This window comes from Rhinoderma darwinii, chromosome 10 (assembly GCF_050947455.1).
Source record: "Rhinoderma darwinii isolate aRhiDar2 chromosome 10, aRhiDar2.hap1, whole genome shotgun sequence".
Lineage (NCBI taxonomy): Eukaryota > Metazoa > Chordata > Amphibia > Anura > Rhinodermatidae > Rhinoderma > Rhinoderma darwinii.
The window spans coordinates 58,080,031-58,104,923 of record NC_134696.1 but is presented as its reverse complement, the minus strand read 5'-3'; positions in this window follow the sequence as shown (position 1 = coordinate 58,104,923).

The following is a 24,893-nucleotide window of genomic DNA, read 5'->3' as shown; positions in this document are numbered from 1 at the left end:
GCGATCTATGGGGGATGCATGCAAATATCCATGCTTGTCTGCCTGGACACTATGAATGCTCAATTAGAGGTCAAACTCCCTACCCCATAACCGCAGTTTTGGGGCTGCACTCTGCCTCTGGTTATTGAAATGAGTCATAGCACTGAGAACAGTTCTCCAGAGATGAGCAGTCTTTGTATATTGGAATACGACCGGCTATATCCGCACCTTCAACCTTCATACCAACCAGGGGCATACGCAGGATATTGTCAAGGTGGCATGCTGATGCTTATGGACCCAGTATCACACACATGTATGAATGCACACAAACGCAGATTCAGTTATCAGACACAGAATGGCCTCATAAAAACCCCCTTAGAAAAGTGCCAGTACCCATGACCGCATATCAGTGCAATCACATACCACCATAACAGTGCCAGTCACACTGCCAACAAATCAGTGCAATCCACATACTGTGATAACTGTGCCAGCCACAGTACACCCATATCAGTGCAATCCACATACCACTATAACAGTGCCAATCACATTGCCCGCAAATCAGTGAAATCCACATACTGTGACATACCTCCCAACCTCCCCGAATTCAGCGGGACAGTCCCGGATTCCGGGCGGTGTCCCACTGTCCCGGGCGGCCGAGTGTATGTCCCGCTGTCAACTGTATCTGCGTCCTCAGGACGCAGATAGAGTCAAACCCAATTCTGAAGCAGGTAACCATCAGCTCCCTGCTTCAGAATTAGTTCAGAACGGAGGAGCAAAGGGAGCTCTTCTGACTCCCTAGATCAGGTTATGGCTTTAGCGGTACGACTTGACCGACGTCTCAGGGAACGACGACTTGAACGTGTTTGTGTTTTCTCCTCTGACTCCCCCAGCACCGCAACAAGGTGTAAGACCATGTTCGGGAGAAAATACAAGGAACGTTCCATGCTGAAACAACCATATCTAGACTCAGGCTTCCTATCTTCTCTCCTTCAAAAACGTGTTCTTCATTTTGCTACCCTATCTATTTTGCATTATAGTCTCACAATCAGCTTGTAACATTTCTTACTATTCATTCATGAGATATTGATATTTTCCATTTGTACAGTCATCCATCTATATTGGCTGACCACCATTCCTGTTGACGTCTGTAACTTTTATTATGTAACTGGTGTGTCCGTTGAATTTTATCTCTTTTAATCAATACATTTTCCAGTTCTGGGACGTTCTCATGCCTGACTATGTCTCATGCTGTCTAATTTTTGCTAAAGATAGAAATTGTGTGTATACTTTCACAGGTCAATAATACTCATAGGTGTAATGGTGTTGGTCCTAGTGATGAACCCAAATGGACAATTGACTTGTAGGACTCCCTTGTCCCGCAACTTCTATTTGGGTCTTGGTACTTTGTTGGCTCCAGGACTTCGGTGAAAGGTGGGTGTCTATGTTTTTTTTCTGGGGATAATTTAGCAGGAACCCAAAAAAATATAGCACTCACCAGAGCAGGTGGTTGGCGGTGGCCACAGGACGAAATCTAGCCTTGTCGTCAACTAGAGTCAAGGTCAAGTCAGAATTGGAGGATAGAATTTGTATTTGGCCAACTGGAGGCAATGATCAGTGTAGTGTGTAAACCGAGAAAACTTCACTTAGATGCTATAATAAGACCATATCCATCATTGTATAGAAAAAATACAAAAATCTTTATTTAAAGACACACGAACAGTTGTACATACCGTACAACACAACGATAAAAACAAATGTACAAAAAGTACATACAAGGACAGTGTATATCATGGGGCAGGGCAAAAAATGGTGATAGCACAAGTCAATTTCAAGAAATGACATACTATATATACACCCACTATATGCACGACAATAATTCCCATGATAGGACCATAGTTACACCATAACAAAGTTAATATAGATACTTATCAAAGAACCATAGGACCCTATATCACATGATACTTCACCCACCATAAGCCATATTTACTGCCAATACACTGTCCAACACCCCAACACACGTTTCGCACCTGTCTTCGTCAGGGGGTGCTGGATTAGTGTGATAAGAGGATTTAAATAGTCAGCACACAGCTGAAGCTAAATAGATTTAAATTTAATACTGTTACCTTATTTCTAAGATGTTTGTTGGCGCATGCAAGAGAGGAGACTGCACATCAATAACGCAGTACACGGCGTCCGGAAGTGAGTAGTGCGCAACTGCACAACACTCAAGTCCATGTTGCGCCGTGAACTTGACTTAAAGGGGTTGTCCCAAGTTGACTCAAATTATTTTTTTTTAAACATTCTAAGCAGGAAATGAATTTTAAAACATTTGCTGTTAAAAAATTTTAAAAATTCATTTCCTAAGTGCCTTTTTTTTACACTTGATAACTCAGCAAGTGCTGGTTATCTTTTTTAAAAAGGGGCGTGAGCGGCTCGATGTCAATCAAGCCGCTCCGCTCTGCAGTGTGCGCGCTCCCGATGTTGCTAGATGCTGTAGTTCTAGCAACATCGGGAGAATGTTCGTCTCAAGCGGGCATGGTAAGCCCGATTGAGACGAACTTACCGTGAATGTCATCAACCCTACACTACACTATACTACATTACACTACACTACATTCACCCCGTTTCGGCAAACAACTTCTCTCTCCCCCCCTGTCACTACATGTAATTTGTGTACCCGCCGCACCGGTGCTGCATCAGCACCCGGCGAACAACTAAAAATATATAAAAAAAAATAAACTCACCTAAGACGTTCTAACGGCGCTCTGAACGGTCCCGTCACTTGCCATCTTCCTTCTTCTTGGCGCCGCTCGCATTCATAGTAACAATGCGTTGTGGCGCTGATGACGTAATCATATCAGGCACACGTGATTACGTCATCTGCGCCCACCGCTGTGTTATTGTGAATGGGAGAAGAAAAGTGACGGGACCGTTCAGCTCTTCGTGGGAACGTCTTAGGTGAGTTTATTTTTGTATGTATGTTGTCATGTATGTGTATATTTGCATGTATGTATGTATGTATATGTATGTTTTCTTGTATGTATGTTGTCATGTTTGTATGTGTATGTATGTTTGCTTGTATGTATGTTTGCTTGTATGTATGTATGTTGTCATGTTTGTATGTGTATATGTGCATGTATGTGTATATGTGCATGTATGTTTGCATGTATGTATGTTTTCATGTATGTATGTTTGCATGTATGTATGTTTTCTTGTATGTATGTATGTTGTCATGTTTGTATGTGTATATGTGCATGTATGTTTGCATGTATGTATGTTTGCATGTATGTATGTTTGCATGTATGTATGTATGTATGTTGTCATGTTTGTATGTTTGCATGTATGTTTGCATGTATGTATGTATGTTTGCATGTATGTATGTTTGCATGTATGTTTGTATGTATGTATGTTTGCTTGTATGTATGTTTTCATGTATGTATGTTGTCATGTTTGTATGTGTATATGTGCATGTATGTTTGCATGTATTTATGTTTTCATGTATGTATGTTTTCATGTATGTATGTATGTTTGCTTGCATGTATGTTTGTATGTACGTTTTCTTGTATGTATGTTGTCATGTTTGTATGTGTATATGTGTATGTGTGTATATGTGCATGTATGTTTGCATGTATGTATGTTTGCTTGTATGTATGTTTGCTTGTATGTATGTTTGCTTGTATGTATGTATGTATGTATGTATGTTTTCTTGTATGTATGTATGTTTGCATGTATGTATGTATGTTTGCTTGTATGTATGTTGTCATGTTTGTATGTGTATATGTGCATATATGTTTGGATATGTATGTATGTTTTCATGTATGTATGTTTGCATGTATGTATGTTTGCATGTATGTTTGCATGTATGTTTGCATGTATGTATGTTTGCATGTATGTATGTTTTCTTGTATGTATGTTTTCTTGTATGTATGTTGTCATGTTTGTATGTGTATATGTGCATGTATGTTTGCATGTATGTATGTTTTTATGTATGTATGTTTTCATGTATGTATGTTTGCTTGTATGTATGTTTTCTTGTATGTATGTATGTTGTCATGTTTGTATGTGTATATGTGCATGTATGTTTGCATGTATGTATGTTTTCATGTATGTATGTTTTCATGTATGTATGTTTGCATGTATGTATGTTTGCATTTATGTATGTTTTCATGTATGTATGTTTGCATGGTCCCCCACATTTTTATAACCAGCCCGATACAACACAGCAGCAGCAGCCTTGCATTACAAGGGTGGGAAGGTCCACTGTTTTTGGCCCTTCCCAGCCTCATAATACCAGCCTACGGCCGCCCCAGTACCCGACCATCACAACAGATGGTCGGGTACTGGATCGTACCAAGCTCTTCCCGGCACCCCTGGTGGTGGTGGGTACCGGGGTAATAATGGGTGGTTAGTGCTAGCCTCTGCACCGGCTAACACTAAGTACCGCCTTTATAATGGACGCTGTCAATCAGCCAACTACCATTATCTAGGCACTAATAAAGTTTGAAAAAAAAACACAAAGACAATTTTTTTTTATTGAAATAAGAAATCCCCAACAAAACCCTCGTTAACCATTTTATTAAAATTTTCAAAAAACGTAGATCTACGCAGTAGTCCAACGAATCGAAGACGTAGTCCAATTGGTACATCAAAATCTGCAACAACATAAAAAAAAGTTATCAATGTGAACAATACCGATACTTATACTCACCTACACACACACAAACAACCACACACAAACATATACACAAACACACACATATACACAAAAACACATGTACACAAACACCCATATATACACAAACACACAAACATATACACAAACACACACATATACACAAACACATATACACAAACACACACATATACACAAACACCCATATATACACAAACACACACATATACACAAACACACACATATACACAAACACACAAACATACACATGCACAAACACACCCATATATACACAAACACACACACATAAACTCCAAAAAACACACATATACACACAAACCTATACACAAACACATGTACACAAACACACAAATATACATATACAAAAATACACAAACATATACACACAAACATATACACATATGCACAAACACACCCATATATACACACCCATATATACACACACATACACACACACACACACACACACATATACACACAAACATACGTACACAAACACACCCAAATATACACAAACACACACACACACAAACATATACACAAACACACCCATATATACACAAACACGCCCATATATACACAAACACGCCCATATATACACAAACACACACATATATACACAAACACACACATATACACAAACACACACGTATACAAAAACACACACAAACATACACACAAACCTATACACATATGCACAAACACACCCATATATACACAAACACACACATATACACACAAACATATACACATATACACACAAACATATGTACACAAACACACCCATATAAACACAAACCCACACATATACAAAAACAGACACACACACAAACATATACACAAACACACCCATATATACACAAACACGCTCATATATACACAAACACGCCCATATATACACAAACACACCCATATATACACAAACACAAACCCACACATATACAAAAACACACACGCACAAACATATACACAAACACACCCATATATACACACACACACACATATACACACACACCCAAATATACACACACACACATATACAAACACACCCATATATACACAAACACGCCCATATATACACAAACACACCCATATATACACAAACACACACGTATACAAAAACACACACAAACATACACACAAACCTATACACATATGCACAAACACACCCATATATACACAAACACACACATATACACACAAACATATAAACATATACACACAAACATATGTACACAAACACACCCATATATACACAAACCCACACATACAAAAACACACACACACACAAACATATACACACAAACATATACACAAACACACCCATACACACACACACACACACAAACACACACATATACACAAACATATACACATACACACAAATACACCCATATATACACTCACACATAAACACACACACACACACACACACACAAACATATACACACTTACCTTTAGCGGAGCGCAGACTTCTCCTTGCGACGGGTGCCTTCCACTGCATCTTCTGCGCATGCGCCGAGAAGCGCCGAGATGCGCGTTCACGAGCAAATGACATCCTCTGCTCAGGGCGCAGAGGATGTCATTACGCATGCGCGGCCACCGCTAAAGGTAAATAGCGGTGGCCGGGAACCTAGGCAATGAGCAGGATACAAAGAGGGACCGACCGCAACTTCTTATTTTTACATGGGGGAGCTTTATAGCTCCATTTATCAACTTGGGACAACCCCTTTAAGGTATGTTTGATGACTTTCGCTATCTACGGCCTTACATCCCAAACCCCAATAAGAGACCACACATGAATTTTGGTGTAAAGGCCACAGCAGCCATTTATTAAACACACAACTTTTTATGTGATAAAAGAGCATAACCATAAAACACATCATAACACTCCATAATAACATCCTGCTCTATTTCCCACATTCTCCAGATAAAGGATCCTTGAAGGCACTTCAATCATTAAATAACAACTCCATCGTTTCCTTATTAGGTCTGGACTTCCTACCCTACAGCCGTTCTGCACCTGACCCGAGGGCACCAATCATGTCCAAGACCACTCTCTCCCTTCCTGGGGACCCTGCCCAAAAGGAATATATGCCATATCAGCTGGGTAACCACTCCCCAGCCCCTCCAATACTATCCAGGGTTAAACGCCCCGAGTTCTCTTCCAACAATCTCCATTGTTGCTTCTCCTTCTTGCCATTATGTGCCTCCAAAGACCCCTCCTCCTACCGCCACGACAATCATGTGTGACCCCTTACACATGATTGTCCCTCCACAACTGCAGGGCTTTCTCCATGCCCTCCTTGATGTCCAGGGTCCACATATCAAGACCCACCTCGTTCAAATGAATGCCATCCGCCCTGAGGAAACCTACCTCTCTGCCCTCCAACTCCTTATGCCGCACCACAACACCGCCATTGCATGTCACAAACCTGCCAACCACCTTGTTCACCTTTGCTCATGCTTTATTCAGACTATGGACTGAATGGGCCTGCCGCCACACCTTGCGAGCCACAATATCCGACCATACGATCACCACTCCTGGAAAAGACGACCATAACCGCAACAGATCGATCTTAACATCCCTCACCAAATCCCTGGATGACCGAATGCCTAAATCATTGCCACCAAGGTGCACCACCAAAATATCCGGCGCCCTGTCCAAACCTGCATAGAAATGTACCTCTGGTAACAACCTACACCACAGCATGCCCCGCAGACCCAACCATCTGACCTGAACTTCTGAGTGATCCAGGCCCAACTGCCGTCCGGCCGGACGAACATCTGCACGCACACCTCCCAAGTGCACGTAGGAGTGCCCAATAATCCAAATCAAGCAGGGACCTGCACCTAAAACAACACAAAACAGCAATGTAACAAAACCATATCCACCTCCAGCACAACTTATCACCACCGCCTCAAAGCAAGTGAGGCCGCACATACAACCTATATCGGTCTGACTCCCACCTACCGATCTTCTTAACCATCGCCGGGGATAAACCCCACCTGGCTGCTTCCGTAGCTGCGCCAATTCTAAAAGAGTGAGAGCTAAAACCTGCTCCACCTCTGCCAGACAACAGGATACATTTCTTGAACACCTGTGAAAACTGGAATTTAGACAAAGACAGCCCATCTGCATGAACCAACAAGGACTCCGGCCCCACAGGCCTCACTGCAACAAACTCCCGAAAACAGTGGACCGGGCACACCCGCGACCCTGGTAACTCATACAAACGCACCACAAAACCTCTCCCCTCCTGATCTGTCTTAGATCTACAAAGCAAACAAGAAAGGCAGGAGCCATCCAAATCCACATCCACGTACAATAAACCCCCTGCCACACTCTTACTGGCCGACACCAACTCCGATATCCGGAACGCCCCAAAGAACGCCAAAGAAAAGGCCAGTGTAAATAGCCGCGCTTCAAACGCCGAAACACAAACATCCCTCAACAAATCACAAATCGCTACCAACAGCTCAAATGACACCGGCTTCCTGTGGTCCCTAACTGCGGAACCCCTCCGGAAACCCTTCATTGCCTGCCTGACCAGAAAGGACTTAGTCACGTCATCCTCACCTTTTTTCTTAAACCAAAAAGCCAAGGCCGACAAACTCTGAGCAACGGTTGCTGCAGACGCCCCTTCACTGTACGCATTTCCTATATAATATAACAAACACGCCGGCCGATCTGCAATACCTGCCTGCGCATTTTCCAACAAAGCCTCCCATACCTGCCATACCGCACTGTACTTCTGCCATGTAACCGCACTAACAGACCTTTCCACGAGCGACATCGCCATTGTCACACCACCTTCCACAGATGCTCTGGACAAGGCAGGCCATGAGACTCCGCCCCCGGTGCCAGCAGACGAAACCTGTCCCACTGTTGACGAGAAAGGGAATCAGCCACAGAATTCAGCACCCCAGGAATATGCACTGCCACAAAATGCGCATTCAACATCAAACCTCTCAAAACTAAATGCCGCAATAGTCGCACAACTGGCGGAGAATTAGCTGTCTGCGCATTAACCGCCTGAACCACACCCAGATTGTCACATACGAAACGCACTCTCCGGTCCCACAGACAATCCCCCCACAACTCCGCAGCCATCACAATCGGGTACAGTTCCAGCAGAGCCAAATTACGGACAAAACCACATTCATGCCAAGCATCTGGCCAAACTCCTGCACACCACTGCCCCTGGAAATAAGCCCCAAATCCGCATGCACCTGATGCATCAGTATACAGCTCCAAGTCCACACTAGACACCGGCTGATACATGAGCACCAACCGCCCATTATAGGTCTGCAAAAACTCCCCCCAAAGCAACAAATCAGCTTTCAACTCCGCCGACAACCTAATAAAATGATGGGGAGAATGCACCCCTGCGGTAGCACTTGCCAATCGCCTGCAAAACACCCGCCCCATGGGCATAATCCTACAAGCAAAATTCAAATGCCCCAACAAGGATTGCAAGTCCCGCAACTGGATCTTCTTCCTGCGCAGCGCACTCGCCACCAACCCTCTCATCTCCAGCAACTTATCCTCAGGCAAGCGACACTCCATGTTATCTGAATCAATCATGATTCCCAAAAACTTAATGACCGTCGTGGGTCCCTCAGTTTTTTCAGGCGCCAGAGGTACCCCAAAGTCCTTTGCCACTCGCTCCATAGTATGTAGCAATCCTGCACAGACATAGGTACCCGGCGGCCCGATAAACAGGAAATCGTCCAGATAATGCAGTGCAGATTGCACCTGCGCCTCCCGACAGACCACCCACTCCAAAAACGTGCTAAACATCTCAAAATAAGCGCATGAAATGGAGCAGCCCATCGGGAGGCAACAATCTACGAAACATTCCTCCTGCCAATAACATCCCAGCAAACAAAAACTATCCGGATGCACCGTCAATAAACGAAAAGCGGCCTCAATGTCAGTTTTCGCCAACAGAGAGCCCTTCCCGTACTTGCGAACCCAAACAACCGCCACATCAAAGGAAGTGTAACTGACCGCACACAAAGCCGGATCAATGCTGTCATTCACCGACTAGCCTTCCGGATAAGACAAGTGATGAATAAGGTGGAATTTATTCACCTCCTTCTTTGGAACCAAACCCAACGGGGAAACCCGCAAACTCTGAACAGGCGGGAAGGAAAACGGACCCGCCATGCGGCCCAAAGCCACCTCCTTCAGCAGCTTATCCGTAACCAGATCAGGCCGCGCCAAAGCAGACGACAAATTACGGACTACCCCATCACGTCCAGCCGACGTACAAGGAATCCGAAAACCTTCTGAAAAACCTAACAACAACAACTTTGCCACTTTCTTATTTGGATAGCCCCTTAAAAACTGGAGCATCCTTTCCACCCTCACCGGCGTCGCCCCTCTTCTGCTCAGCATCTCCCTGCCTGCCCTTATCCTTCTTGAAGCATCTGGACAAACCATGGGCGCATCCGCAACCGGAGCACTCGTGCTTATATCTACAGTCTGGACCGAACTTGCAATGCCCCTCATTATACTGCCAGCAACACCCCTTTCCTGAGGATCCTGACCAACCCGCTGCTGACCCCTGACCGCCGGCCGCATCCTGAAAGGGCTGCTGCCCCTGTTTCGGCGCAGACATCAGACGCATCCACAAACTGATATCTTTGTGGTCCCATCGCAACGATGGGCGCACCGACTTCCGCTGACGAAACTGTTCGTCATACCGCAACCATGCATTACCACCGTACACGCGATACGCCTCCCCTACTGAATCCATATAACAAAATAGCGCCGAACAGTTCTCCGGCGCCTTCTCTCCCACCACACTAGCCAAAATAGCGAAGGCCTGCAGCCAATTCGCAAAAGTCCGAGGAATCAAGCGATACCGCCGCCGCTCCTCCTCCTCCTTCTTACTTTCATCCGGTTTCCACCGGTCCAAATTAAACTTCTCTAAACGCAGCAAAGAAAAAATCTCCACATATTCATCTTTCCAGATCTTTTCCCTAATCTCCACTTTCAAATGTGCCCCCAGCGGGCCCTCAAAGCACACATAAACCTCGCCTTTAGCCGCATCAGCCAACCGCACATCCTCTACCACTATCTTAGCTGTACCAGCCGCCGCATCAACCGCTTTTTCCACCGCCACTACAGCACCCACCACCGGCACCACCTCACTAACACCCGCAATCCCTGCTGCAGCTGCACTAGAAATCGCCTCGCTAGCAACCGCACACCCTGCCGCACTAGCAGACGCCTCACTAGCAGCGTCCCATACCCTCGCTGGCGACTGCTCTACACCTGGCAAAAATCTCATAAAATATTCCTGCATCCATCAAATGCATTTGAGACATTGACAACAAACATCCCCCCACATCCCCCCACACATCCCTGGCACCACATCCGTGGTAGACTCACCCGGCCGTCCCTGAGGTGACCTCCCAGCGGACGCGTCCACCACTCCGGATGAGCCCGGCCTCGGTCCTGACGATCCTGGGGAGTGGTGCTCCTGCACCCCACGCTCCCCGTAGCTCCACGCACTTTCGATAGCTGAAGTTCTAGGCTCAGCGGAACGCGGCCCGTCCATGGTCCTGCCACCCGCTAGTGGCGCGGCATATTCAGACCGACATAAATCTTCTTGTCGCTGCCTGTATAGCAGACCGCTGCCCCCCTTTGTCCGGATGGGGCGCGGCGTCATTACCCGAAGCTGCCCGCAGGAGGCGATCTCGCTCCCCATCTGGAGGCCGTCCGCCTCTTCCTCCGGGTCGGGCCTGATGTCCGGACGTCCTTCTGAAGAGCTCCTCCGGCACCTGGAACATCGGCGCCGGAGAAAGCCGTCACTTCCGGTCCAGCGTGCACTTCCGGTCCAGCGTGCACTTCCGGTCCAGCGTGCACTTCCGGTCCCGCCTCCACTTCCGGTCTTGTCGTTGAAGACAGGAGGGGGGAAGATGGCTGCCGCGGCCCCCCCCCCCTCCTGTCACCTACGGTCTTGCCCGCCTGATGGGATTCCTCCCAGACCTCCGCGGACCGTCGCCAGGGTGCAGCTTTGGACCAGCAGGAGGAGGAGGGTCCCTGGAGGGGCTCCCTCGGCGCCGAACAGACCGAGGTGTTTCCGCAGATGAAGGCCTCTCCTGAGGCCTGGAACGCCAACTGCTGCGTCCCTCGCTCTCCTCTCCAGCCGCTGGAACCGGAGGAAGAGTCCCGGCAAAGAGCGAATCCAGCCATCCTACGCCGTGCTGCATCGCTGCATCCCGGATCCTGGCCATCGTCATCTCCATCGCCGCGTCCATCAGGTAAGTGTAAAATATTATTATATATTATTTTATTTTTTTAAAATATAATGACAGGACAAATATTTCTCCTGTTGTCCAGCGGGAGAGAGGGCTGCCTCTTCCCCGCATGGACTTATATACTTTACTCTCCACCCACCACATATAGATACATTTTGCCCCATGCCCCCTTTCCCTTAGCCGTCCAATCCATATAACATAGCCTAAAACACCTAGTCATGCGCTTCCTTCATTACGGCTGCGCCTACATTACGCTGGGCTTACTACATCATGAATGGCCCCTCACCACACGCACGCGCACTGCATCCATAGACCTACCGCAGCCATGTTGAATGATGGCACTGCCAATACACTGTGCCATCAAGCAAGAGATGTCATTCAACACACATGTAAGAGTGTACACTCGGTAAGGGATACACAAAATGTGCATCCATCATACAATATTCTATAATTATTCTGTATAAGACAAGCGTCTCATCCTCAGTGCATAATGTCTATAAGTATGTGCGTAATTATTAGACAAACAACCCTATATATCCTCCGGAGGCATCACCTATATTTGACAGCATGAAAGATAAATGTGCCAGGTGTGTACAAAAGGAGACCCGATGTATGCTCACTGTGTGCACACATGGCTACACAAAATGTAGAGATTATGCATAATTAATAACAATTATAATAATAAAATAAAATGAAAAGAATGAATAAAAAGTGTAGTGACTGAGTGCGGAAAGAATAATAATAAAGAATGAAAAATAAAAAATAATAAAAAAAATAAAATAATAATAAAAACTGAAAAATATATAATACCAAAAAATATACTCTTTTCGGAACCCAAATGGTCCAATAAAGATTATATATGTGGAGGTGCTAAAAAATATAAAGTGTATATGAATAAATATATAGACGTACCAAAATACAAGAGCACTAATGTCATGGTATGCAAGACTATATATAAATACTCTTGTACAAGTGAAAAATAAATGTGAATAAATACTCATATGGGTGTAAAAAAGGCATATCATTGTGAAACAAATCACTCTCAAAGATGTGATAATACACAGAATACATCACTATATAAAATGTGCACCAAAGAACACCACAAATACGTGCATAATCCCCCCCTCATAGGGGTGCATATCACCCAAACATAGTAGGTTTTTTAAATTGCATATTTCCAAACAAAAGTCAACGCTTGTCTACACATATTTAAAAACAAACACGTGCATCTCCGGTCAAGTCTGATTAAGCCATCTCGAACTCCATAGCTCAGTTAGATCCAGGGCATCACTGCTGTCTATACAGACATCTGATATCAAAAACATAGGGTCCACTCTAGAAATACAAACAAGAAACTTCCTCAGATATCCTTCCTACACACATAAGATCAAACATAACAAAGGTTGGCACTCACTGATAATTATTACAAAAACGGACCAAAGCTGACCATTTCATTTAACCCTTTAGGGAAACCGGTCTGTAGATTCATAATCCATTTACATTCGCGTTGAGCAAGGGTTTTTTGTATATTGCCACCTCTACTTCCTAACGAGATTTTATCAATACCTCTAAAATTCAAGAGCCTCCAATTCCCTTGATGATGCTCTCGAAAATGACGAGGTATTGGTTTCAATTTACTCAATTTTTCAGGGTCATCAGTCTTCATGGCTCCTTTAATGTCCCTTACATGTTCCAAGATCCTCACACGAAGTTCTAGATGTGAGACCCACATAGTTACATAGTTACATAGTTATATAGTTTGTACAGTTGAAAAAAGACACATGTCCATCAAGTTCAACCAAGGGATGGGAAAGGGGAAGTGGGATGGGAAAGGGGAAGTAAAAAATTTCTACACATAGCAGTTAATATTTTTTTGTTCTAGGAAATTATCTAAGCCTTTTTTAAAGCCATCTACTGTCCCTGCTGCGACCAGCTCCTGCGGTAGGCTATTCCATAGATTCACAGTTCTCACAGTAAAGAAGGCTTGTCGCCTCTGCAGGTTGAACCTTTTTTTCTCCAGACGGAGAGAGTGCCCCCTTGTTTTTTGAGGGGGTTTTACATGGAACAGGATTTCACCATATTTTTTGTATGCGCCATTCATATATTTATATAAGTTAATCATGTCCCCCTTTAGTCGTCTTTTCTCAAGGCTAAATAGGTTTAGTTCTTTTAATCTTTCCTCATAACTTAGATTCTCCATGCCCCTTATTAGCTTTGTTGCTCTTCTTTGTATTTTTTCCAACTCCAGGGCATCCTTTCTATGAACTGGAGCCCAGAACTGGACTGCATATTCTAGATGAGGCCTCACTAATGCTTTGTAAAGTGGTAATATTACATCCCTGTCCCGCGAGTCCATGCCTCTTTTGATACACGACAATATTTTGCTGGCCTTTGAAGCAGCTGATTGACACTGCATGCTGAAATTTAGTTTATGATTTACAAGTACACCCAGATCCTTCTCAACAATTGACTCCCCTAGTGTAGCTCCCCTTAGGACATATGATGCTTGCAGGTTTTTCGTACCCAGATGCATAACTTTAGATTTATCTACATTAAAATTCATTTGCCAAGTGGACGCCCAAACACTTTGTTTGTTTAAATCTGCCTGCAATTCACAAACATCTTCCATAGTCTGAACTATATTGCATAGCTTGGTGTCATCTGCAAAAATAGAAATAGTGCTATTAATCCCATCCTCTATATCATTAATAAATAAGTTGAATAATAGTGGTCCCAGCACTGAACCCTGGGGTACACCACTTATAACTGGGGACCATTCAGAGTAGGAATCATTGACCACAACTCTCTGGATACGGTCCTTGAGCCAATTCTCAATCCAATTACAAACTATACTTTCTAAACCTATAGTCCTTAATTTACCCATTAGATGTCTATGAGGGACAGTGTCAAATGCCTTTGCAAAGTCCAAAAACACTATATCCACAGCGGCCCCTCTGTCTAGGCTTCTGCTTACCTCTTCATAAAAACAAATCAGGTTGGTTTGACAGCTTCTGTCCTTTGTAAAACCATGCTGGCTGTCACTTATAATACTATTTATTGTCACATAATTCTGTATATAGTCCCTCAATAGCCCCTCAAACATTTTCCCCACAATTGATGTTAAGCTTACTGGTCTATAATTACCCGGCGAAGACCTAGAGCCCTTTTTGAAAATAGGCACCACATTTGCCCTGCGCCAGTCCCTTGGCACTATACCACTCATGAGAGACTCTCTAAATATTATGAAGAGGGGGACAGAAATAACTGAACTAAGCTCTTTAAGAACTCTAGGGTGTAACCCATCTGGTCCCGGGGCCTTGTGTACATTTATTTTATTTAATTTAGCTTGGACCATATCTACATTCATCCAATTCAGTATATCAACTGATATATTAACAGCACCGGCAGCGGCTACATCAGCTGCTCCTTCTTCTGTTGTATATACAAAGCGGAAGAACCCATTTAGTAACTCTGCCTTCTATTGATCCCCTGTGACCAACTCCCCATTACCACTATCTAAGGGTCCTACATGTTCAGACCTGGGCTTTTTTGCATTTATATGCTTGAAGAATTTTTTAGGATTTGTTTTACTATCCTTGGCCACCTGCCTTTCATTTGGTATTTTTGCTGATTTTATTACATTTTTACAGATTTTATTAAGCTCTTTATATTTTACAAAGGCTCCAGATGTACCCTCAGATTTGTATTTTTTAAATGCCCTTTTTTTTGTCATGTATTGCCCCTTTCACAGAAGGTGTAAGCCATGTGGGGTTTAATTTTAGTCGTTTATACTTGTTACCTGTAGGAATACATTTTGCACTATAATAACTCAAAGTAGATTTGAAAATCTCCCATTTATCATTTGTCCCATTATTTGACATTAGTTCTTCCCAGTCTATATCCTGAATTGCCGCCCTCATCCTGGGGAAATTGGCTTTCTTAAAATTAAGAAATATCAATTGTCAGGGGCAACTCGCGTAGTAGATCACAGCAGTTAAACGACAGGTGATACTGTGGCAGATCTTGTACTCCTTTGACCCTGAAGAATTAATACAATTTTGAGATCCGATCATCAGCGAACACGCTCCACAATCACCACACGGGTATGATCCCCATTTGGGCCCCTTTGAATTAAAAATAAACCCTGATGTAGGGGCTACATAGTGGCTCTTAAGCAAAATATCCCTAAGATTGCGTGATCTACGTGAAGTAATCAGAGGAAAATCTGATGAAACTAAACTCAAATCTGCATCTGTATGTGGGATCGGCCAAAATCTCTCAAAAGTTGTTTTCATTTCACACAATTGAGCATGATATCCAGTAATGAATCTTACCTGTTTATTGTTGTCCCTTTTCTTTGGTTTAGGTATAAGTAGGTAATTTCTCTGTGTATTTTTTGCTTTCACATATCCTGGCTCAATGTCTTTAGTTTTATATACTCTAGCGCGAAACCTCTTCGATAGGTCAGACGCCTGATTTTCAAAGGCAGTCTCAGCCTAACAAATCCGACGTGCTCTTAAAAATTGCCCTGTTGGAACTACTCTCAAGGTCTGTGGGGGATGAGACGATTTTGCATTAAGGAAGGAGTTGACAGATGTCGTTTTTCTAAAAATGTCAGTACCAATCAAACCATTTGTGGCTTTAATAAATCTGATGTCAAGGAACTTAATATCCGTCCGACTTACCTTGGAAGTCAGCTGGATATTGAGCTGGTTGACATTCAGACCCGCAAGGAAAGTTTCCAATTTTCCTACCTCTCCATGCCACAAAAATAGTATGTCATCGATGAAACGCATGCAAATCAGGATGCCTCCATCTTCTGCATCAGGTAGTTGTAGACTCTGTTCCCAATATCCTAGAAAGAGGTTGGCATATGAGGGCGCACAAGTCGCCCCCATTGCCACTCCTCTCTTCTGTAGGAAATAGTGGTCTTTGAACATGAACAAATTGTGGTGTAATTCAAAGTCCAATAATAGAATTAACAACTCAATAAGATCAGGTTGTAATTTGGTCCTATTTAAGTGAAACCTAGTGGCTTCAATACCATGTTTGTGTTCGATTGCAGTGTACAGTGACTCAACGTCACACGTCACAAAACAATCATCATGTCCCTTGAATACTCTCTCCAATCTATTGTGGACTTCTGTAGAGTCCCGGATGTATGAGGGTAAATCACTCCCCAAGGGTTTAAGATAGAAATCAATAAAACGGCAAACTGTCTTACATAGACTCCCTTTACTGGAGACTATTGGTCTCCCCGGAGGATCCACTAGGCTTTTGTGAACTTTGCGAAGTAGATACAAGGTTGCTATTACTGGTTTATCCACAACCAAACCTTCAAGTGCAGTTTTTGGTATAATATTAAGTTCAAACGACCTCCACAGAATCCTATCTAATTGGGCCTTGAAGTTAGCAAGGGGACAGACCGCCATCAAGTTTTTGATAGCACAACCCTTCATTGAGCTGTCTAAAAGCTTCCCTTTCATATTTATCAATGGACCACACCACCACATTACCACACCTGTCCACTGGCTTAATAACCACTGTTTTCATCTTTTTGAGTTGTTCTAGGGCTTCTCTTTGTGCCCCATTAAGATTGTTATGAGTATGATATAAGGACACCATCCTCGATTCATTTGTAACCAATCTAACAAAAGTGTCTACTGCAGGACACATTGACATGGGTGGGAATGTGGTGGAGCGCCCCCTAATCCTCGGTGGAAATTTGGGTTCAACAAAGTAATTCATCAAGTGCTTTAAGAGTGAGTTGTTCATCCCTCTCGGCAAAGAGCTGTATTAAAGTGCTTTTTAAGAAGCAGTTTCCTTGCAAACAGATGCACATCTTTAGTTGTTTCAAAAAAATCTAAATTAGAGACTGAGCAAAAGGTTAAACCCTTCCCTAACACTTCTATCTGTGCTTGTGATAGTACAATATTTGAGAGGTTAATTACCTTTAGTAACAACTGCTATTTGATGCGGGATTTACATCCCCATTGAATTCAATAGGGAAATCCCGCAACATATAAGCAGCGTTTACGTGAAGACAATTGACATGCTGCGTAATGAACTTCATGTCAATTTCTGAGCTGTATTTCTGCTCACTATTTATGCATCGTGTGGATGAGACTTGTTCAATCTCATCCACTTTGCTGCTACTGTATTTGCTGCAGATTTTCCGCAACGAATTCCATTGCGGAAAATCTGCAGTATTTACGCAATGTGTGAATTGGCCCAAAATGTATTTTTTACACAGTACGAGTTGATGTTAATTTGTATGACTGACATTTTTACAAGGAGTGAGGTCTACTTTCATAAAATATATAAGTAAAGGAGTATAATTAGATTTTTTTTAATCGAAAGTTTTTATTGTTTTAACATGTTATGACACATTACAAAACGAAGCAAACGAAAGAATCAGATGTAAATAAAATATTTTTCACACTGTCCTAAAATATTCAAGATAACGTTAGGTACGTCAAATGAAACAATCTTTCATGTAATCAATATATTATTTATAATAAAAAAAAATAAATTGCCTTTCAAAGGTGTAGATAGCCCTTAGGCTCCGCTCACATCTTACAAGTATGTGTCGGGGAAGATAAACCGATTCTGTTTATATCAAATCAAATGTGATCAGAATTGAGCTTAGATTTGCGTTACGGAGAAGACAGGAGGGGCTGGAGACTGAGCTGACAGGGAGCGCGGCTGTCGGGATGGACACTCATCAACACAAAGCAGCTTGTAATGTAATGTAGAACATGGAAGCTGCAGAAGCAAAATAGGAAAAAAATGTAATCAAAACCAATTACTAAAATATTTCTTTATCATCAGACAGATAAAACATCATCTCCATTATTCCTTATGGCGTTAAGCATAGGTGAGCCCTGCTGTTCTGCTCCACTGTGCATTTATTAATATCTAGAAAAGGTTGAGACTTATAGTTCTTCAATTTTCCAGTGTGTAATCATTCATTACTGAGTTTGCTGGGACTTCTAGTACCTCAGTGTTTTAGTGTGTAGTTTTCCTTTAAGAACCCTGCATTGAAATACTAACCAACGTGCACATAACATTGTAATAACTTTCTATGAATACTATGAATAGCAGGAGATGTCACTTCTGGTCATATTTGTGACATCATCAGTCCACGCGGCCATTGTTACCTCACTACATGATGTCACAATGACTCATTCTATGGAATCTGGGGTTCATGTGGCAACTGCTGCGTCCAAGATAAGAAGATGAGTAGAGAAGACACAAGAATTCATCAGGAATCCGGAACACTGGAAACAAAGAACACCATACACTCGACGCATGGCGGGGAGAGAACAAAATGGCACCTGGGGCCGTGGCTTATACACGCGGCAATAGGGGGTTGTGCTCTTTACTTTCAGGTTTTGGAGCCAATAAGAAAACAGTAACATGGAGAAAATCTGCCGGAAATCTCCAGACATTTAGGTATGTACGTAATGTATACGTTTATTTAATCTGAAAATTTAAGGGATGGGCGGTTGTTTTAAATTATTGTCAGAATTTACTCAGCAGTTTATGGCAGATTTTTGCGTAAACTGTACCAAAGAGTCGCAAGCGCCGACGTAAAATACATTTTCCGTAAAATTTGAAGACCTAGTTTACTTTAATAAACGTGGATTAAACAAAGTAAAAATGGCGCAAACTTTGCCCTTATTATTTCATTGCAGGGAGGAGATCTGGACGGCAGCTGAAGATGAGGACAAGAACTGTGAAATTCATCAAAATCGTAAGCAATGTGACAATTCTATTTATAGTTTTATATTTGGCGCCTTCTGATGTCTTAACACACATGTGGGGCAGCACGGTGGCTAGCCCTGTTGCATCGCTGGGGTCCTGGGTTCAAATCCAACCGAGGACAACATCTGCATAGAGTTTGTATGCTCTCCCTGTGTTTGCTCTGGGTACTCCGGTTTCCTCCCACACCCCGAAAACATACCAATAGGGAATGTAGATTGTGAGCCCCAATGGGGACAGTAAAAGAGGACCCCTCTGTACAGCACTGCGTACGTAATATGTTGCCGCTATATAAGTAACTGAAATAAATAAATAACACATGAATTATACAGGTCAAGGTAAATACATAGAATCAATGCATTGACTTCAGCAAATGCCTTGTTTAATGTCCTCCTATAACTCCTCCATGTCACACATGTAAAGACTCCGTAACAGTTATCCCATGGTTGTGTTCTGCGAGACCCTGGACCTTGTTTGGTCTGTATAGAGGGTCTATGACCATTGACCACCTCCAGCGCAGATGTTAATAAAACTGTATTATGCCGGGATAACAGGGAATGATGTTTTCCTATAGGACGAACAGATGTCACAGGAGAAGGCCATAGGAGGGCAGTGTTCTTTCTCTTTCACAGCTGAGACCATAGTCGTGCTGTGATCTCCAGAGTCCGATCAGTAGAGGAGCGGCCGGGATGATACAGGGACATCGAGGACTACAACTGGGATTGGACAACATCTCTTTCTCTTTCACAGCTGAGATGACCATAGTCGTGCTGTGATCTCCAGAGTCCGATCAGTAGAGGAGCGGCCGGCATGATACCGGGACATCGAGGACAACAACTGGGATTGGACAACTTCTCTTTCTCTTTCACAGCTGAGATGACCATAGTCGTGCTGTGATCTCCAGAGTCCGATCAGTAGAGGAGCGGCTGGCATGATACCGGGACATCGAGGACAACAACTGGGATTGGACAATTTCTCTTTCTCTTTCACAGCTGAGATGACCATAGTCGTGCTGTGATCTCCAGAGTCCGATCAGTAGAGAAGCGGCCGGCATGATACCGGGACATCGAGGACAACAACTGGGATTGGACAACTTCTCTTTCTCTTTCACAGCTGAGATGACCATAGTCGTGCTGTGATCTCCAGAGTCCGATCAGTAGAGGAGCGGCTGGCATGATACCGGGACATCGAGGACAACAACTGGGATTGGACAATTTCTCTTTCTCTTTCACAGCTGAGATGACCATAGTCGTGCTGTGATCTCCAGAGTCCGATCAGTACAGAAGCGGCCGGCATGATACCGGGACATCGAGGACAACAACTGGGATTGGACAACTTCTCTTTCTCTTTCACAGCTGAGATGACCATAGTCGTGCTGTGATCTCCAGAGTCCGATCAGTAGAGGAGTGGCCGGCATGATAGCGGGACATCGAGGACAACTGGGATTGGACAACTTCTGTATATGCCGTATACGTAATGATATAAGTTACTACATAATACAATGTCATAGCTATCAATGAGATGTGTTTAGTTAGTTGCATTACAATCTCTGATCCTGGTTTTTCGGACTGATCGCCTTTTATCTGTGATCTCCAGAGTCCGATCAGTAGAGGAGCGGCCGGCATGATACCGGGACATCGAGGACAACAGCTGGGATTGGACAACTTCTGTATATGCCGTATACTTAATGATATAAGTTACTATATAATGCGCTGTCATAGCTATCAATGAGATGTGTTTAGTTAGTTGCATTACAAGCTCTGATCCTGGGTTCTCGGACTGATCGCCTTTTCTCGGGGTCAACAAGGAATTTTCCCCTGTGGCACAAATTGGCTAAACGTGCGCAGGGTTTTTGCCTTCTTCTGGATCAGTAGCTTTAGTTAGGAAATTCAGTTAAATAAATTGTGTTTTAATATTAAAAGCTTTGTCTCCTCGTCATTTCTCAATATTATATAGCAGTCAGGTATTAGTATATATTATGATAATCCAATATGGCTGTATCCATGATGTATTGGATAATATGCACATACAGAAGAGATATTTATCATGTGAGCCATATAAATGCAACAACTTTAACCCCTTTACGACGAAGGACGGATATATCGGTCCTATGCAGGAGCTAGTTCCCACATAAGGATGGATATATCTGTCCTCTGATCGGGTGGGTACTGCCAGTGTACTCACGCGATCAGCGGCAGGAGCACAGTTGTTATACACAGCCTGGCTCCTGCCCCAACTGCCGGAATCTAAGCGTGCGCCGATTCCTGCGGTTTAACCCATTAGATGCCGCTGTCTATAGTGACAGCGGCATCTAATGTGTTTGACAGAGGGAGGGGAGCTATCATTGGTTAGTTTACATCATGTGGTGGCCGGTTGCCTAAGTTCATTGTCCTACTTTTAAAAGGTTGCCCCTCTTTGTGATACTTGAAAGTTGGGAGGTGTGACTATAATAGCAGTGCCAGCCACAGTACACCCATAACAGTGCCAGCCACAGTACACCCATAACAGTGCTAGCCACAGTACAACCATAACAGTGCCAGCCACAGTACACCCATAACAGTGCCAGCCACAGTACACCCATAACAGTGCCAGCCACAGTACACCCATAACAGTGCCATGATGTAATGTAGTAATAGCAGGGACAAGCACCAGTTCCCACTCAGTGTGGTTATTAATAACAGTGGTTAATGAGCATGGCCCAGTTTCCATGCAGCGCCACCACAGGGGAAATGAAGTACTACATGGTTACCATTAAAATCAATGAGTCAATGATGTAAGGCATAGTTGGGCCGAGTGCATGACAGCAAGAGCTGCACTTCATAACCGCTGTCTAGTCTAGCTGGTATGGCAAAGTAAGCGATCTATGGGGGATGCATGCAAATATCCACGCTTGTCTGCCTGGACACTATGAATGCTCAATTAGAGGTCAAACTCCCTACCCCATAACCGCAGTTTTGGTGCTGCACTCTGCCTCAGGTTATTGAAATGAGTCATAGCACTGAGAACAGTTCTCCAGAGATGAGCAGTCTTTGTATATTGGAATACGACCGGCTATATCCGCACCTTCAACCTTCATACCAACCAGGGGCATACGCAGGATATTGTCAAGGTGGCATGCTGATGCTTATGGACCCAGTATAACACACATGTATGAATGCACACAAACGCAGATTCAGTTATCAGACACAGAATGGCCTCATAAAAACCCCCTCAGAAAAGTGCCAGTACCCATGACCGCATATCAGTGCAATCACATACCACCATAACAGTGCCAGTCACACTGCCAACAAATCAGTGCAATCCACATACTGTGATAACTGTGCCAGCCACAGTACACCCATATCAGTGCAATCCACATACCACTATAACAGTGCCAATCACATTGCCCGCAAATCAGTGAAATCCACATACTGTGACATACCTCCCAACCTCCCAGAATTCAGCGGGACAGTCCCGGATTCCGGGCGGTGTCCCACTGTCCCGGGCGGCCGAGTGTATGTCCCGCTGTCAACTGTATCTGCGTCCTCAGGACGCAGATACAGTCGAACCCAATTCTGAAGCAGGTAACCATCAGCTCCCTGCTTCAGAATTAGTTCAGAACGGAGGAGCAAAGGGAGCTCTTCTGACTCCCTAGATCAGGTTATGGCTTTAGCGGTACGACTTGACCGACGTCTCAGGGAACGACGACTTGAACGTGTTTGTGTTTTCTCCTCTGACTCCCCCAGCACCGCAACAAGGTGGAAGACCATGTTCGGGAGAAAATACAAGGAACGTTCCATGCTGAAACAACCATATCTAGACTCAGGCTTCCTATCTTCTCTCCTTCAAAAACTTGTTCTTCATTTTGCTACCCTATCTATTTTGCATTATAGTCTCACAATCAGCTTGTAACATTTCTTACTATTCATTCATGAGATATTGATATTTTCCATTTGTACAGTCATCCATCTATATTGGCTGACCACCATTCCTGTTGACGTCTGTAACTTTTATTATGTAACTGGTGTGTCCGTTGAATTTTATCTCTTTTAATCAATACATTTTCCAGTTCTGGGACGTTCTCATGCCTGACCATGTCTCATGCTGTCTAATTTTTGCTAAAGATAGAAATTGTGTGTATACTTTCACAGGTCAATAATACTCATAGGTGTAATGGTCTTGGTCCTAGTGATGAACCCAAATGGACAATTGACTTGTAGGACTCCCTTGTCCCGCAACTTCTATTTGGGTCTTGGTACTTTGTTGGCTCCAGGACTTCGGTGAAAGGTGGGTGTCTATGTTTTTTTTCTGGGGATAATTTAGCAGGAACCCAAAAAAATATAGCACTCACCAGAGCAGGTGGTTGGCGGTGGCCACAGGACGAAATCTTGCCTTGTCGTCAACAAGAGTCAAGGTCAAATCAGAATTGGAGGACAGAATTTGTATTTGGCCAACTGGAGGCAATGATCAGTGTAGTGTGTAAACCGAGAAAACTTCACTTAGATGCTATAATAAGACCATATCCATCATTGTATAGAAAAAATACAAAAATCATTATTTAAAGACACACGAACAGTTGTACATACCATTTTAAAAGAACACAACGATAAAAACAAATGTACAAAAAAAGTACATACAAGGACAGTGTATATCATGGGGCAGGGCAAAAAATGGTGATAGCACAAGTCAATTTCAAGAAATGACATACTATATATACACCCACTATATGCAAGACAATAATTCCCATGATAGGACCATAGTTACACCATAACAAAGTTAATATAGATACTTATCAAAGAACCATAGGACCCTATATCACATGATACTTCACCCACCATAAGCCATATTTACTGCCAATACACTGTCCAACACCCCAACACGCGTTTCGCACCTGTCTTCGTCAGGGGGTGCTGGATTAGTGTGATAAGAGGATTTAAATAGTCAGCACACAGCTGAAGCTAAATAAATTTAAATTTAATACTGTTACCTTATTTCTAAGATGTTTGTTGGCGCATGCGAGAGAGGACACGGCACGTCAATAACGCAGCACACGGCGTCCGGAAGTGAGTAGTGTGCAACTGCACAACACTCAAGTCCATGTTGCGCCCTGAACTACATCATGAATGGCCCCTCACCACACGCACGCGCACTGCATCCATAGACCTACCGCAGCCATGTTGAATGATGGCACTGCCAATACACT